Raw genomic sequence first — 18,266 nt, forward strand, 5'->3', positions numbered from 1 at the left:
AAGGCCAGATGGCAACTTTAAACTGATCCCTCCATTTATACAGTATCTTCAGCTCTGTGGAATTATACTGTAAGATGATAATATATGGATCAACATTAATTATTGATCATTGTTGTAATACTCTGCACTTATAAATCTGAAATTGTTTCAGGAATCAAGGAGAGAAGCTATATATAAATACACTTCAGAGGGAGAAAGAGGAATCTGCACAGTGCATGGAATTCAAAGCTGTCTGCATAACACGTGAGCTAACCACCTACTAATTTCAGTTTTTAATATAGCAAACAGAGGCTACTTTGTTATGGACAGTGAAAACAGACATCAAGCCAACCAATCCACTTTTGGCTGCATATATCTGATGGAAAGTACGTTCAATAGACCAATTTGAGATTACACAGGAGCCAAACCAATACGTTTCATGTGCATTTCATTTCCTTGAATGGGGGAAAAAAAACGTAACAAATAAGGTTTGACACAGAGTGGTCAGTATTGTTAGAATAAGGAAATGTCTCATTTGCTGCTTTAGATCTGCACAAGAAATGTGACCCAACCTTTGCAAAATGGTGAAGAATTCAAATCTCCAATTGGTAAGGAACAGAAAGAATATTAGTTACATGAATAGAGATACATATATAAATGCAAATTGTTATTGAATAAACTGCACTGAGCAATTAAGTTGTGTTTGATGTTTTAATGAAGGCAATTGGCTACAATAGCTTAAAAAACAGACCCAATCAAGAGCTAACAATACTCTCAACCATCTTGTGGCAGTGTAGGATGGTGCTGCACCACATTACAACATTGGAAATCCTGGTGCTGTTCAGCCACGTCAAATATCTCAACCTCAAGTTAACACAAACAATGCATTTCAGCACCTGCTCTGAAATAAAATCAGGAAGTACTGGAAATTTGAAGCAATTCAAATCGAGTATCAGAAAGAGAGTTATTTTTGAACAAGGGCCTTCATCGTGATTCCCAGGATTCTGGGGTTTATTGCAGATCTACAGTACCTATAGTCTTTCTTTTAGTTTTGAGACTTGCTCTTGTCACTTGTCATTCAATGACTTGAACACTCACTTCAAACCACACCAAAAATCTAGTCTGTTACTAGCTACAGGAACTAAAATTTGGAAAAACAATGGTAAACAGCAGATATGTTGCATGCTCATGGAAAAAAAAACTTGAGATTACAATTATTAAATTGTTTATTGTAACATATTTTAGGAACTCTTGAGCCTCGAGTATTACAAATGACCTACCTCATGGCTGGAGAGCAGAAAGATATACCAACCAGATTGCAACTCCTGACCTGATTGGGTTCCAGTGACCCACACTGTCATGAGTGAGCCCGCAGATGTTGTGGACAAGAAAAGGCTCAAATGGGCGCTTCAAGATCGGGCTTGAAGGAGATGCGTCGCACAGCTTGCTAGCACCTGTGGTTCACATTCACAGCTGATATACATAGCCCTGCAAACTTGTCCTCCCCAAATAATTATCTACTTCCCTCTTAAAAATTGTTATCGAATTGGCTTCCACCACCCTTTCGAGCAATGCATTCCAGATCTGAACAACTCACTATGTGAAAAAATTTCTCCTCACTTCCCTTTTAATAACAATTTTAAATTGGTATCCTCAGGTTACCGACTCACCCACCAGTGGAAATAGTGTCCCCTTGTTCATCCATTAATAAAACTATTATATATTTTATAAATATTCACCTCTTTCCCCCTATGCTCCCAATTCCCACTCTCACCAAATTCCTTAACAGAATTCTCACTCTGTTCTACCTCACGCTGCTGGGCTCTCTGCTCTGCTGGGCTCTCCACCTTCTGGGACTCCATCCCAGCATCCCTTCACTTTGCCCCCTCCTTTGCTTCCTTCAAGACCCATCTCAACACCTTCCTCTTTATGACTGTGCTGTCTGGTATCCTTCCACTATCCCTCGATTCACAAGGTTCTATATAAGTATAATTCGTTGTTGAAGGCTAATTTGTCCCCAGTGATATCTTACAAATAGTAAAAGTGAATGACCTTTTTTCTTCTCTGGGGATTGTTGGCCAAGACATAGGGATATTCTCCTTTCTCTTATCAATTAGCACCATGGGATCTTGACAGGGTGGACTTCAGTTTCAATGCCTCAACAAATGACAAGACTTCCGACCGTGGCTGAAAGCGCGACCACCGATGGTGGAAAGGAGGGCACGAGGAATACGCAGGAGGCTGGAGCCAGTCGAGCAGAGGCTCCGGTGGTAGGGTGGGGAGTATGCAGGTCGGAGATGTATGGAGGTGCCAGGGCATGAAGACTAGTGTGAGGATCTCAAAATCGATCCGTTCGGTGATAGGGAGCCAGTGGAGCCTGAACTGGTGTGATGTGGGCTTGGAGTTTAGTGCAGATGAGAATGTGGGCAGCAGATTTATGGATTAACTGGATTTTGTGGTTTGTGGAGCTAGGGAGACCGGTGAGGAGGGCACTTGAATAGTCAAGACCACCACTATAAGAGAAATTCCATCTGCGTCACAATGTACTCTACATTAGGTATCATACTGCAGAGTTTGGCAAATAATTGAATTCAGTCTCAACTTTAAAGATAATTATTAAAAGTATTTCTTAAAAGAACTTCCACAAAACAAGCTTCAAACCTAGTAGTGTAAACTGTATTTAAATAACTTGCCAAATTCTGTACACTCCGAAATGCTCCATGGAGAGAGTAAAAGAAGATCAAGGTGGAATTTCTCCCCATATATATTCGAAGAGCAAAACACAAGGCCCAGAAAAACTACTTACAAGGCTCAATACGATGACAAGATTGTATTAAAAATATTGCAAAACCAGATGACAAATATAAAGGGCTCAAAACAACTGTCAAATTCATATAGTGTTAAACTAACAGTTCAAATTGTTATATTTCTCTTTTGTTAAGATTGATTCATGCAAAATAACTTTAACAGGTGGGGAAGAATAAGATTAACCATAATTCAGGGTTGGAATCAGAGAACATCCTAATATATCTTGCCCTTTAATTTCACACTTGATGAATAACCCCTTGAAATAAATGGAAGCATACATTTCAATAGTTTTGAAGAATGCAGCACTGACAGCCACTCTCACAAATAACAACAAGAAAACAGCATCCGCTGTAAAGCAATAGACAAGTATATGCTAGTTTCACTAACCTGACCTTTTTGGAATGCATGGCTTCTAGATATTGACAGAAGCTGAAAACTGCATTTTATTAATCAATTCAAAAGAACTGCATTGCTCACACAGTGGAAAGTAGTTGTCCTGATCACTTAATCATATGACTGCTTGGTGACACCAAGCCCCACTGATAGAGAAGAAATTACATCCCTCCTCTTTGCTAATGACGCTAATGCATGATCAGCACGTAAGCACTGTATACGGAGAAGCAGCACTCCCAAGAGCCTATTCTATTTAAAAACCAGTGCATAAATTGCTCTACCAATCGGAACTTTGCCGAGATTCCTTTTTCCTGTCTAGCATTAACTCCTGTATCAATAGCTGCTATTTCCCATTTTCAGTGGTGGGTATGAATATTCCTTGCACGATTGAAGCATTAAGATTTATTTCCCAAAACAATAGGAGAAGGGGAGGGGGAAAGAATCAGAATTGCTACAATATCTGGGGTAAAATTCCACCTGTCTCCAGATTTACTCCATTAGATTTACTCACTGATGTAATGTTTCAGTGTGTGCATAATTTACAAACTGTTGAAGTCAGTTTTAAATTTGAATCCAGTTTTCTGTGGTTCTTAAAATAATTTACAGAAAACCAGCTCCAGAATTAGCTTCAGCATTTAACAGTGACAAATTCCCAATGCTCTGAAATATTAGAGTAAATCTAGACCGGCAAGGGCCATTTAAGTTCACTTGGTGGGCCCCACCATAAAAGAAGGTATACATAATTCTATACCTGAAAATGCCGACAGTGATTGTGTGTACACTTGCTCAAATGCAACAATTTGCACGAAACATTACCCTCACTGCACAATTCCTAGTCATCAAAAAAGTATGCAGGTTAATGCTAAGTCTCAAAAGTCTCAATATTTAACTTAAATTCCAAAATACAACACATTTAACATCATTGAACAAAAAATACTGGCAGACTGTGAAAATGAAAATGTCATTTAGTACCACTATGAATTTACCATTCATATGAAATTTACAGCATGTTTGACTCCCCTTATCTCGACCCAGGTAGAATATTTACCCATACAGCACATGATAATCCTTTTGTGGTTTGGCTGAATCCACTAAACTCTTATCAAACATTTCCTGTCCAATTACAACACACTGGTTTTGGTTCATAAAAAACATACCCAGTGTGATACAAGTCGCATGATATAAATGGACACTTGTCAGCACTTCTGGATTGTCAGGGCATGGCTGAGGTCACTTTCTGCAAGAAGTAATCTAGTCAGTGACAACTGCTCCTGTGAGCATTTCCAGTGATTTTGGTAGCAGGTAACTGAAGGAGGCTTTTTACACTTCATTTGGGACACGGTTTCCACAGCAGTTTACTCTCTTCAAGGTGAACATGTGACAAAGTAGAAACAAACCAGTTTCTTCCCTCCTCCCAAATTAACAGCATTCCAGCACCTTTTAGGTCACCTTGAATCGTGCACTATTCCCTGGCTGGAAACGTGGGCTAGCACGTTTTCAGAACTCTCTGCCAACACTGTACATAACAGCTTTTGGAAGCTGCATGGAAGCAGAGAGTTTAACTGCAAAAGTTACTTTTTTTCATAAATAAATCCAATTTTCTGAAAACCTCAGGAGTAAGGTAAATTATACAATTACAGATTTGTGATCGATAAACTGAAAATATATTTGATAAAATGTCTTGGATTGGATCAAAATTGTTCATCCTTCATCTCGAATATCATCGCATGTTAATACAAACTCTTGGAGATCTCTCCCTCTTATTGCTGTGCGTGCAGAATACAGACCTCCAAATTGCTAAACTAAGACAAGCAACACAACAACAACTTACATTTATATAGCTCCCGTCATGCGGGGTAGTGTCCTGGAGTGCTTCACAGTAGTGAAGTCTGATAACGAATCAGGGGGAGAGGGAGTGGGGCGGTGACCGTAAGCACGATCAAAAAGGAAGGTCTTTAAACAGGATTTGAAGGTGGGGAGGGAGGAGGCAAGGCGGAGGGATTGAGGGAGAGTTCCAGAGTTTTGGGGTGTTGTGGCTGAAGGTACGGCCACCAATGGTGGAATGGAGGGCACGAGGGACAAACAGGAGGCCGGAACCAAGTGAGGCAGTGGGTGGTGCAGTGGGGGTAAGCAGGTCGGGTAGGTAGGGAGATGCGAGGGCATGAAGTGATTTGAAAACGAATGAGAGGATCTTGAAGTTAATCCGTTTGGTGATGGGAACCAGTGGAGCCTGGCAAGGACTCGTGTGAAGGGAATATGGAGTTTTGTGCAGGTGAGAATCTGGGCAGTGCAGTTTTGCATTAATTGATTTTGTGTGTGGTGGAGCTGGGGAGACCAGCGAGGAGGGCATTAGAATAGTCCAGCCGGGAAGTGACGAAGGCATGGATGAGGGCTTCAGCTGCGTCTTGAGGTATGGACGGAGGTGGGCAATGTGGTGTAGGTGGAAAAGAGCGGTCCTGGTCAGGGAATGGATGTGTGGTAGAAAGGAAAGCTGGGGATCGAACCTGAGGCCTAAGTTGCACACAGGTTCAGAGAGTTTGAGGGAGACCCCGAGGAGGTTGAGGAGTTCAGACCAACAGGAGAGAAAACGTTGATGGGAGCCAACACAACAGGCGGACTGAACAGCTACGATCCACAACCCCACACCAGTGCTTGAAACCATTGGTTTGTGAAAAATAAATTAGCTGAGTTCCAGTAAACTGTCAAGCACTAGTCACTTGCTGGCAACACATCTTAAATGTATCCAGCGATCTCTCCAAATTATAGACCTCCATACCTCTCAATACATTCACCACAAGTACTGAATGTAGTACTTGAAATGCAAAAGCAAAGATTTTTTTTAAAACACTCAATTTGTAGCGTACAAATTGTTTTAAGCATCATTTGGGGGCAAATAGAATGATTGCAATAAACTTCAAGGGATCCCAGGAGTTCTGAAAAGCAATTCCCCCATTTCCTAGCTCTTCCCATTCTATGTTGGTTAAGTGCATCTCATTAACTTGAAAACTTTGTTAATTATCAGGAATTTCTCTCTTGCATGTTCACTGCACTTTGGCTTCATGCCAGACTGGGAGCGTGCCAGGATTTCAGGAGTCTTCAGATAAATACTCAAGTACACTTAGAAATTGCTGCTAATTTTTTTTATGGTAAAACCGTAAGCCTTTCTAAAGTTAACTACTCAGTTCTACATAGAGATGGATAAAAATCGTTATTTTTCAACAGCTCCTCAATCTCAATTCTTTTTCCCAAATGTTAGCTTATCCTTCAGCCAAAAGGGCAAGGTCATCAGGCTTTGAATTTCTCCTTGGCAGTCACTAATGTAGCATGCAAGATAGTTGTCCCTGCTGTTGGATGATTAACAGATTAATTTCATCTGTAGAGGTGAAACTTGTAACCTGGGATGGATTAATTATGACTGATGATAATCGCATCACTGATAAACAGAACTAGGGAGGCCAATCAATAACTAAAGACTGGCCATAAGTATAAAAATTATCACCGTTGATGAATCAAGTCAAAAAAGCAAGTCAGTACCGAACATTTACTGTGGTACCCTTTGAGCCCCTCACCCCCGCTTGCCCCCACCACAATAACCTCCGCCCTCCCACTTGGAGGAAAATTAGGCCTGACCAAATTAGGCCCTACCACCATTAGACTTATCAGCTCTCGGGTCATGGCACTGGATTGTTCATGGGGTACAGGCTTAGCTCCAATTTCTCCTGTTGAGTTGAACTGATATCCAACTAACCAGCACAACTGACCCACAGCCAAGTCCAGCCACTAATGGAATCAATTGGGTAGGGGGTGGGAGGAGGAAAGAGAGGGCAAGAACCACAGTTGGTTATCTGTCACTGACTTGCCCCTTTGACAGCATTCAATCAACAGTGATAATTATTTAACAATGATCACGTCACAGGTCAAAATTCTCACACTCTGGTCGAGAAGAGGGTTTAGTCATAAACTGAACATTCTGGAATTGGCCGTTTGACCCTAAAACAAACAATGAAGGTAAAATCCAAATGAACAGCGATCAATTGATCTTACAAAACAGCAAACGTTCTAGATACAGAAAGGGATACAAAATGGAAAACCCTACCATGAATAGGAAAGGACCCTGAAGTCAATTCTGTAACAGAAACTAAAACTGATTGGATGAACATATGAAGAAAAATATTGAACGGTGCAGGGAAAGACCGAGGGGATATGTTCAAGTGGGTAATCAAGCGACCGCAGACTCGATGCTCAAGATGACCACATTCTGTGCTGTACTTAGTGTCAGCTTGACTCAGTTGGTGGCACTCTTGCTTCAGAGTCAGAAGACTGGTGGTTCAAGCCCCGCGTCAGGCCTTGGAACATATAGTCTAAGCCAACACTCCAATGCAGCGCTTTGGGATATCCCCTTGACGTGAAAGGCACTTTATAAATGTAAATTTGTATTTTTCACTTCATGAATAATTGTGGGACACTTCTACGCACAAATTGGCTGTTAGTTACAAAATAGACACTACTTTTTCAATAAAAACACTCCCACATCTCACTCCTTTCCTCGCTATCTTTAAAGCCTGCCTTAAGATTTATGTCTGGCAACCGATTTGTCATTTCTACCCCAAAACCTCTCTTTCTGCCCCCTCCACATCTCTGCTGTGCAAAGTGCTCTTAGAAGTTCCCCTGATGTAAAGGGCACTATATCAATGTAGAATGGACTGTGTACTGATATATATTTACTTTCTTTCACCTTCTCGCCCCCAAAAGAATACATTTTGATATTAAAATGCGTTGCTGTGATGGCTAGAGTACTGCTCAATGCTTGAAATTCACTGGGAGTATTTGTAATGGTTTTCACTCGCTCAGCACCACCTCTGCTCTCCCCCCACATCCTTCTGTACTGATAACAGGATAAAACTTCAATTTCAACAGCAGAGTTCAGTAATGAGTGGAGGAGAGACATTTTGTGATTAAAATAATTTTCTTTTACATTTTCAAAAACAAATGGATGATATAAGACAGCAAAAGAAAACAAGCAGCGTGGGAATCCTATAGTCTCTTTCAAGTATCTTATGGTCATTTAACTTCCGCTACTGTATGATGTAATCCAACTTTCTGCCAGTTTTCCAAGGGAATCAGAAAAAAGAACGTAATTGAAAAGTGCACCAGCCAGCTGACAATTTCATTGTCATGGTCTGTGGAAATGAACAAACTACTAACACAGAATGAACCGTAAATGGAGACTCAAATAGGTTCTTTAGCCATTCTCTCCTTCTTGCTTCTCCTTCACTAGACCCCGCTCACCCGAATCACTGTGTTTAATCGTAACAAGGCAGTAATTTGCAAAATAATTTATTTCCATGCATGAACCAATTATCGCTGAACATAAAGAGGATCCGACTGTGTACACAGTATAAAGTAACAGCAAGCGACTGTGGAGTGAATTATAGGGAAAGAGCCAGGAGTAGTACTGTTACAAGCATTACAAGAAGTTCATTCACTCCTGTCAATAAATACTATGGTCTTTCATAGAGATAAAATACTCTTAAAAAATTGGATTCAAATAAGTCTTACAAGAACACATAAGTTGCATAGTTTTCCACCTTTTACCAATTTGGCTCATTTTCAATCAATTCTATCAGTTTGATTGTGTGCTCCAAGCACTTCTGTTCGCTGCATGTGGAGATAGCATCTGGTCCTTTGCAGTCTTTCCTCTCTTCCCCTTTCTAGTGCATCAACAAAATTCACATGTGATGGTCATAATAATTCTAATTTGATGCTCACGTCAATGTCCTGGCTTTGTTGTAACACGTTCCCGTTCTTTTGTTTCAGGACGGACGCACCGCTCTGCACTTGGCTACATCCCACTCAAGGCATCAAATTGTTCAGCTGCTTTTGGCAAAGAAAGTGGACCCCAACCTGACCTGCGGGGTAAATCCACAGTCACTGCACTGCGTGTGTGACATGTATTGTGTGCTAGTTTCCGAAACACATCAAAGTTTATTTCATACCATTGGACAAAGGGGGCAAAGTTGTGCAGTGTAAATGTTATGTGCACAACCTGTGTGCGGCGAAGGAACGTAATGTAAAGAACAGAATGTTTTTGTATTGGGAGAAAGGGAAAAATGTAACAGAAGATGTTGTAACCTCCGAGGTTCTGTCCTTGACTGCTTCAGGTCTTACCTCTCACATCGCCTCCACTTCATCTCAGCAAATGGCTTCTCCTCCAGCCCTGTGTGGTGTTCCCCAGGGCTGTGTCCTCGATCCCCTCATCTTCACCCTCTGAATGCTTGGTGACATCATCCGCAGACATGGGGTAAATTTCCACATGTATGTGGATGACACCCAACTATCTCTCTGCCTCCACCCTGAACTCCAAGACTACTGGCGTCCTGACCAAAAACTGTCCAACATCAAATCCTGGACGAGGGACAACTTTCTCCAACTCAACGTCAGCAAGACTGAGGCCGTCCTGATTGCCTCGCGCCAGCACCTCCGCACCTCAGGCGCTGGCAGCATCAGCCTCCACGGCTACACACTCAACCTCACTGAGCCAGTCAGGAACCTGGGTGTCTTGTTTGACCTACCTCTCTGACCTGCTGACTCCCTACCAACCTGCCCGCTGCGTCCGTTCAATGGGCACAGGCCTGTTCCATATCTCCCACCCGACACGCCCTACCGTCGGTGGCCGAGCTTTCAGCCTCTCTGTCCCCACACTCTGGAACTCCATTCTACAGTCCGTTCGCCTCGCTTTCTCCCTTGCCTCCTTCAAGGTCAGTCTCAAGACTCTCCTCTTCGATCATGCCTTTAGTCGCCCTCCCACCTCTCTGCCTTCACTCACCCCACCCCTCCCCCATGCTCGGGTCCAAACCCGACTGTCCAGCGCCTTGGGACGTCCTCCCGACGTGAAAGGCGCTCTATAAATGTAATTTTGCTGTTGTGTTATATTGTGAATGTTTCGTATTTCTGTTGTTCCAAATATTATATTTATAAATAAATATATATTTTCAAAAAAAGTAAATGTTATGTTTCTGAAAAGGAAACACAAACATATTGCTATGCAACCCATGAACTCTTCTCAAATAGGAAATCTAGCCCTCTGCAGGCAAAAGGTTAGACCACCCTGCTTTAAACTTTTAGAACATTTTGTGTGTGTGTGCGTATGTGTGAGATGACACCGGTCAGCATGTCAGTGATGGAGTCTTGAGTAAGCGTTGGGTGGTTGCAGGTTGACAGCAACTGGGTGGGGTTGGGAGCACTTGCTGCGCTGAATTTCCTTCCCCCAGCAACTGTTGTTTTCACTCAGAAAACAAAATTGATGAATCCCGAGTTGGAAGAATTCAATTAAATGCAAATGAAGGCTGAGGAGGTCAAAGGTCAGGCGAATTTGATCGTCAGGTTAGCACCCACACGGACCTTCGCTTCAGTTTCTCAGTAGACGGTGGATTGGGAATTGCCTTTATTGTGAATGGTTCTGGGAACCAAACCGTCCGCAGTCACATGACCCTGTGACACGAGAATAGTTCCCAGCTGACTTTACAAGGACTTCACAATGTTCACACGGGAGGTGAGGTCTGGCCCAGAGTGAGCGAATGAGAGGATCTTGAAATCATCCGTTCAGTAATTGGGAACCAGTGTAGCCTGGCAAAGACTAGTGGGAAGGGGATATGGAGTTTTGTGCGGGTGAGAATCCAGGTGGCGGAGTTCTGAATTAGTTGAATTTTGTGTGTGGTGGAGCTGGGGAGACGAGCAAGGAGGGCACTGGAATAGTCCAACCGGGAAGTGACGAAGGCGTGGACGAGGGTTTCGGCTGCTTTGGTTATGAGGTTTCGGACGGAGGTGGCCAATGTGATGAAGGTGGAAAAAAGCAGTCCTGATCAGGAGACAGATATGGTTAGGAAGGAAAGCTGGGGATCAAACCTGATGCGTACATTGCACACAGGTTCAACAACAACAAAATTACATTTATAGAGTGCCTGTCACGTCAGGAAGACGTCCCAAAGCACTGAAAGAGAGTCTTGAAGGAGAACCCAGGGAGGTTGAGGAGTTCAGACTCGCAGGAGAGAAGACTTTAATGGAGCCAATGAGTATGGCTTCTGTCTTGCCGACATTCAGCTGTAGGAAATTTGCGCTCATCCAGGCCTTGATAGCCATCAAACAAGTTGATAGGACATCAACAAACTAGGAGTTGCAGCTGGAGGAGGGTATCATCTGCATACATGTTAAAGTTGACCCAATGGCCGCAGGTGACATCACTGAGAGGGAGCGTGTAGATGAGGAAAAGAAGGGGGCCAAGGATAGAACCTTAGGATACCCCGCAGGTGGCAGGGCAGGAGGAGAATTGTTGTGTTGTTGATTATTGAATAGGACTTGAACCATGCGAGTTCAGTCCCACTTAGGTGGATGAGGGAGTAGAGACGGTGAAGGAGGATGGAATGACCGACTGCATTGAATATTATTATTATTCTTAGCTAGTTTGCGCACTCTGTATTGCCTTTGAGTCCCGATTTCAAACCAGCCCAGCTCGCTTGATTTCCTTTCTGCTGGCTGTCCTTTCCTGTAATGCCCCTGAGCAATGTCAATGCAATTCCAGGTGGCCATGGGTTCACAGTACTAAAAGTGCGTTTAATTCAGCAGATATTAGCAGCCTCATTCAGAAATGTCACAAAAATGCTTTGTATATGAAATATAAATGTCATACTGACCCAGTGAAACGAGGGATTGGCAGCTTCTTTAACTGGATTCATTAATTTTATTCGCACAACTTTCCACACTTTCAGCAAGAAAAATTCTTCTCTCCCTCTTACTCCTACTTTTGTTTTCTCTAAACATTTTTTATAATAATATTTCATCTCTTCTGAAGGCTCCCCCTCCACCCCATCAAATCTCGTCTAGATGGGGAATCAGTTGCTAAGGGGGAAGTTGAAACAACAACATTACATTTGCAAAGTGCCTTTTCACATCGGGAGGACATCCAAAGACACTGAACAGTCAGGGATCAGGACTCAAGCATGAGGGAGACAGAGTTGGGGTGAGGGAGGGCAGAGAGATAGGAAGGAGGCTGAAGGCACAGTCAAAAAGGAGGGTCTTGAGTCATGCCTTGAAGGAGGCAAGAGAGGAAGCAAAGCGAAGGGACTGTGGGATGGAGTTCCAAAGAGTGGAGACAGAGAGGCTGAAAGCAGGCTGTCGGGCAATAGACCTGGAGCAGGCCAGAGCCTGCTGAGCAGGGGACAGGTCGATAGGGATAGTCAGCAGGTCAGAAATGTAGGAGGGGGCAAGCCCGTGCAGGGCCTTGAAAGTTAGGACAAAGATTTTGAACTCTATCCTCTTGGGGATGGGGAGCCAGTGGAGCCGGGCGAGGGTGGGGGTGTCACGGAGCCTGGTGCGGGAGAGGATACAAGCTGCAGAGTTCTAGTTGATCTGCAGCTTATGGAGGGAAGAGTTGGGGAGGCTGATAAGGAGGGAGTTTCCGTAGTCGAGCCTTGAGGTGACGTAAAAGACCTAAAGGAACTAGTCAGATTTCCCTCATCATACCCAGTGTGAAGCCACAATAAACAAAGCAAACAAGATGTTGTGCTGTGTTACCAGAAGTTATGCTCAAGCTGTTACAGTGGTCTGGTCAGGTTGTATATCCAGTAATAATAATAATAATCCTTGCATTTGATATAGCGCTTTTCACAATATACTTTCAGATATGTCAAGACAGCTGATCACTTCTTAAACTCTTACTTCCTTAATCTTTTAGATTTCAAGAAAATACAGAACTAGCAATTACTGAAACATATCAACTACTGAATAGAAAAAAACTAATGGAATCCGGCATCGTCTGCAGGTGCTCCACTATCCAACATTTTAGAATTATTTATTTAAAAACAGTATTATGTGCAGGGTGTGGTTACTTCATTTTCAGGCTTAGTACGGAACAAGTGAGTCAGTTCCCAAAACATGTTGGGACACTAAACTGGACAATGAGGCAGAGAATTACAAGAATGAAAACTACTGTATTACTTTTCAAAGTAAAGATGATCAAATTGGTGTGGTTTAACTGGTTGCAATTTAGAGAAAAAAAATCCACAAGTGAACAGTTTCAGAATTTCTCAAAGTATAAAATCCATCCATTCATAACATCAATCCATGCATTTTATACAAGCGCCTTACCTTAACTTAAATAAAATGGTGGAGTCCTGTAGCTTAGTGGTTAAAGCACTCACCTCGCAAGCGAGAGGACCTTTGTTCGATTCCCAGACAGGGTAAAACATTGGGCAAGTTTCATTACTCCTTACGCCTATGTTTACCTTGCAGTAAATAGGAACCCGGTTATTAGTTGATTGGCGGATCGCTTTCTGGAGATAATAATCCTTCCAAATTTTTTTTAATAGTAACAGTGACTTGGTCGCTCAATCCATGACTGTTTGTTGGACACTGCTGTGCGCAATTAGCTGCCGTATTCACCCACAAAATATCCAGTCAATTTACTTCACAGTGTATACTCGAAGATATCTCGAAGACGTGATAAGGCGCTATATCAAATGCAAAGATTAATAGTATTATAAAACAAAATCAAAAAACAGATAAGAGAAAATATAATTGATTTGTCCTTGTATTTGACATAGTGCTTTATCATGTCATCAAAACATCTCAAATTGCTTCACAGGATTTATTGTAAAGTGTAGTGACTGTATATCTATATGCAATTGAGGCAGCCAATTTGCACATAGGAATGTGCTACAAACAGCCATGAAGTAAATGACCAAATGTATCCATTTATTATACAATATCAGGTATTGTTGCCCAGTACATCAGGAAAGATACCAGTTTTAAAAAAAAGTAAATAAATGTTTCAATTTACTAAAATGCTGGTCACAAACTGTTTTAACTAGAAGATAACTGCAACAGAACTACCTGCATGAGCTGAGCTCCCAATGATTTTAAGCAATATTATCGAAATCACAATTATTTACATAACATTCAATTTAAAAGTATCCCTTAATTTCACTGCCCCAAATGGAAACTTCTTATGGTCAGTATTTCAGCTAAAGAACTATTTCAAAGTGTCAGTTTGGCACATTTGTAGCAATCTCACTTCTGAGTTGCAAGGCTGTGGGTTCAAGTTAAGACATTTAACTCATAATCTAGGCTAACAGTCCAGTGGAGTGCTCGGGGCACACTGCATTATCAGAGAAGTTATCCTTCAGTTGAGACATTAAACTGAGGTTGTCTGCCTGTTGAAGTGGAAAACAAATAAAAATAAAATTTGGCTATCAGCTTCGCAGCTGTTTGTGGAATATTATTACTGTGTTGAAATTGGCTGCTACATTACAAAAAAAACAGTCACTGCCCTTTACAATAATATCCTCCCAATATGAAAGGCACTGCACCAACTGCAAGGATTGTTATATTTTGTCCAAGTTTTGTAAAATCAGATGACATTGCTCCCAGCTTTTTTTTGCAATCTTACTGCAATCATTTGGCAAGCAGATATTGTAAACAAAAAATTCTTAAATACATGAATGTCTTTACGTGTTTGCAATACTTGCACAATGACAAAAAAAGACATGGAATGGGATGTTGGACAGATCGGGAGCTGCCCCAAAAAGTCCAGTCAACAATCCACCAGATAAAATTGTTCATTCACTTCACTGCTAATTTGTGGTGTGCAAATTGGCTGCCGTGTTCATCTATAAAAACAGTTATTACACTTTACAATAAATCACGTTTACCATAATAATGCGGTATATTAAATGCAAGGATTATTTGGTTATTCATCGCTCAACAATACTGTCAGAGGATGTCCTTTCTGATTTCATAGAAATGACCTTACAAAGGCAATTAGTGGGAGTTTAACAAGAAAAAATCCCATTTTTCTATTTTGTATCCTATCAGTTTGTACAACCAGAAGTCCTTTGATAAAGTCACAAAAGGTAACAGTTTAAAACCAAAGTTACAAACACCATTAGCTACAACCAATGTTACAATGTAACAAGAGGTAAAACCACTGCAAAGCTTCTCTTTACTATAGAAAATGTACTCATTCTCATCTTATTTAAACCACCAAACAAGAGCTCAATGGATATTTAGTTTGTCTGCTAATCATCACTAAATATTCACCAGACACAAGACCCTGACTTAAACGAAACCCACTTTTCTTTGCTGCATTTCTAAAAGTTGGCACCATTTCAAGACGCTTGCTTCTCCTGCTACTATAAAAAGAAAGTCAGCACTGCCCAAACAACACAACAATTGCAGCCCCTCCCTCCTGCCCGACACAGGGACTGCTTTAGGAGTAGTTTAGGAGCACCATGGGAATAACTTTTTTTAATTAAGCTTACTATTATCATCCACAAATATTCAGTCAATTCACTTTACAGTATATTTTGTGAAGCGCTTTGAGACATCTAGAAAACGTGAAAAGCGCTATATAAAATGCAAGGATTATTATTATATTTAATATTATTATCCGAGACACTGATTGTCCAAGCCTTGGGACATTCTCCCGACGTAAAAGGCGCTATATAAATGGAATTTTGTTGTTGTGTGTTATTCTGAATTGAAACTCAATCGGAAAACCATAAACATTGCCACCAATGGGTTGTGTGTACAACTCATAGTAAAAATAAATAGTGAGATGGTGTTTATTAAAAAGACTTGCAAACCCTTTTGATTCACGCACCAAAAAGGTGAAGAAATCACATTGCTCCTCCCAAAGCAGATTCTTTCCAATTGTATTTTTATATATAAAAATGAACTTGTCAAAAAAATCTAAACCCAGAGTATTCTCAGCAGCTACAGGACAACTGTGTTAAACTGCAATTGTCTGCATGCAACAATTCAGGCCCCACATTAGAAACCAGGCTCACCTGGATTAGATCAAATATTCCACAATCCAATGCAAATAATTTTTTTAAAATCACATTGCTGAAAGGTGCAGAAAACATGAGTCAAAATGGTGTGTAGTTTGGTCAAAGTTGAGCAAGGCAGAGGAGAAGAAATAACCTAAAAACACACTATATAGCGAGAGTGACTCACTAATAGGGAGACCAAAATATGTGCTTTTACTAAGACAGCAGAGTAGGCCTGTGTGTGTATGACAATTTTTCATTTGGCTATGTTGTGTTCTACAAGTGCAAAAATTGTCCAAACAAAAGAACTAAAAGATACTAAAAAAATTAAACAATTCATATTACCCCATGGAAAACAGAAACAAATGAAACCAATCCTAGTTATAACAAAGTGAGAGCAGAAAAACAGCCAAGAGCAGAAGATCTCCACAGACATTACCACCCCCTGGATTGTAAGAATCCGCCCCGGTTTCCCACATTAAAAAAAGCCGACTTTTTTTTTTAAGTATGTGTCATTAGATTATAGTCAATTCCTGAGTGCTGTGAAAAGTGACGTTAATAGTACATCCTGCACACATAGGCTCATCCTAGAAGCCGCTATCTTATAAGGGAGTGCCTAATATTGCCCTGTATTGGGACATGGCAACACCCTTCTCCTTGTCCTGATAGATTACAAAGTGGATTATTGTTTCCCTGAAAACTTTCCAGATTCCACTTCAACTGTAGAGTCAGCATTCATCCAGATGCTGATCATGGTCTCCTTGCAGCTGAGTCCTCTGTGATCTGCTTGAAAATATAAGTTCAGAATCGAGTCAAACCTCTTTAGCAGTCTGAATCAGGGAGGATGCAGAAGGCAGATAGCCAGAGCCTGCCTAACTCGAATTAACTGAACAAGCAGTGGAAAGCTTGACAGACAGTACTTTCAATAGCAAGTTATGCAGTTTTAGCTGATTAAACTCCAGCAGGAACCCAATGCAGACTCTGAGGTTCCAAAGCCTCGGCTCTTGCCAACCTGTGCCTAATACTCTCCGAAATTCGTTAAGTAGAGTGTATCCCTCTAAGGACAGTTCCATTCCAGACAGGGAAATTTCCATGTGTGACATACATATGTGTAATTCTGTTGGTTCGAATATTCAAAGCATGGTGGTAAGTTTCTGCATGCGTCAGTCACCCAACTGACCGCCTCCAAAAAAATCCAGATCGGCACTGATCGACACCATCCTGTGATATGGAGTTTTTGCCTATCCATTCTGTCACATGTGGATTTTTTTAAATTTAATTATGTTAATTACTTCAGTTAGGTTCAAGAAGCACAGCACGTACCAAAAGTGAGTGAGGACTGGGGAATGGAAAAGAGAATTTTCCATGACATCTTCACTGTGGAAAGTTAGCTCATTACTCTCTGGAAATAAATAAGACTTGGGAATTCTTCCAGCAGCCTTCCAAGAACATTGTAGTTACTGAATCAGAACTCATAGTAGTGAGATTTGTTGAATGGACATTAAACTAAGGTTATCTATACACAAAGGACAGGTTTAGACAATTGGAAGTGAACAAAAATGTCAAAAGTCTTCCTTCAGTAAAGATTACAAAAGCAGGAGTTATCAGAAGTTTGGGGAAGGGAAATCTTGTTGAATATATAATGAACAACTTTGATTCAGTTACCACGGATACCAGCTGAAATAGTGAAAAACATGCACAAGGCATCTGGAAATGCCACTGGGTGACAGTTTCAGGCCCAGCTCCACCTCCTGGCCCCTCTTTTAACCAACATTATCAACCTCTCATTATCTACTGGCACTGTTACCACCCCCCTAAAAACAGCTGTTATTACCCCCACCCTCAAAAACCTTCCATTGACCCATCCCTACTCTCCAGCTATTACCCCATCTCCAACCTCCCATTCCTCTCCAAGGCCCTGCAACGAGTCATATCATTCCTCTCCCACCAATCGTGTTTCTGTGCTGTGCACAGCAGGAAAACAGCCCTGGTCAAAGTCACTAACGCCATTCTGAACATCTATGAGAACCAGGGCTCTCTCTGCGTCTTTGGCCTCCTGAACCTCTCTGTTGCCTTCGATACTGTCGACCATTCTATCCTCCTACACCACCTCTCCTCTCAGTTCAATCTTTGCGGACCTGCCCTCGCCTGGTTCGATTTCTACATCTCCTACCATCTCCACTTTGTCGCCACTGATGGCTTCTCCTCCAGCCCCCACACCATCACGTGTGGCGACCCTCAGGGCTCTGTCCTTGGTCCCTT

At 41.6% G+C, this 18,266-nt stretch overlaps 1 protein-coding gene across 1 annotated transcript in view; it reads right to left on the bottom strand.

Moving 5' to 3' along the window:
* trak1a (trafficking protein, kinesin binding 1a) overlaps nt 1-3,324 on the bottom strand; it is a 102,809-nt gene extending 99,485 nt beyond the window's left edge. The window contains 1 exon segment of the mRNA XM_042332309.1: nt 3,180-3,324. The gene's annotated coding sequence lies outside the window, so the exon portion shown is untranslated.
* Between the last annotated feature and the right edge of the window lie 14,942 nt (nt 3,325-18,266).

The sequence above is a fragment of the Callorhinchus milii genome, unplaced genomic scaffold, assembly GCF_018977255.1.
Source record: "Callorhinchus milii isolate IMCB2004 unplaced genomic scaffold, IMCB_Cmil_1.0 Scaffold2, whole genome shotgun sequence".
In the NCBI taxonomy this organism is placed as follows: domain Eukaryota; kingdom Metazoa; phylum Chordata; class Chondrichthyes; order Chimaeriformes; family Callorhinchidae; genus Callorhinchus; species Callorhinchus milii.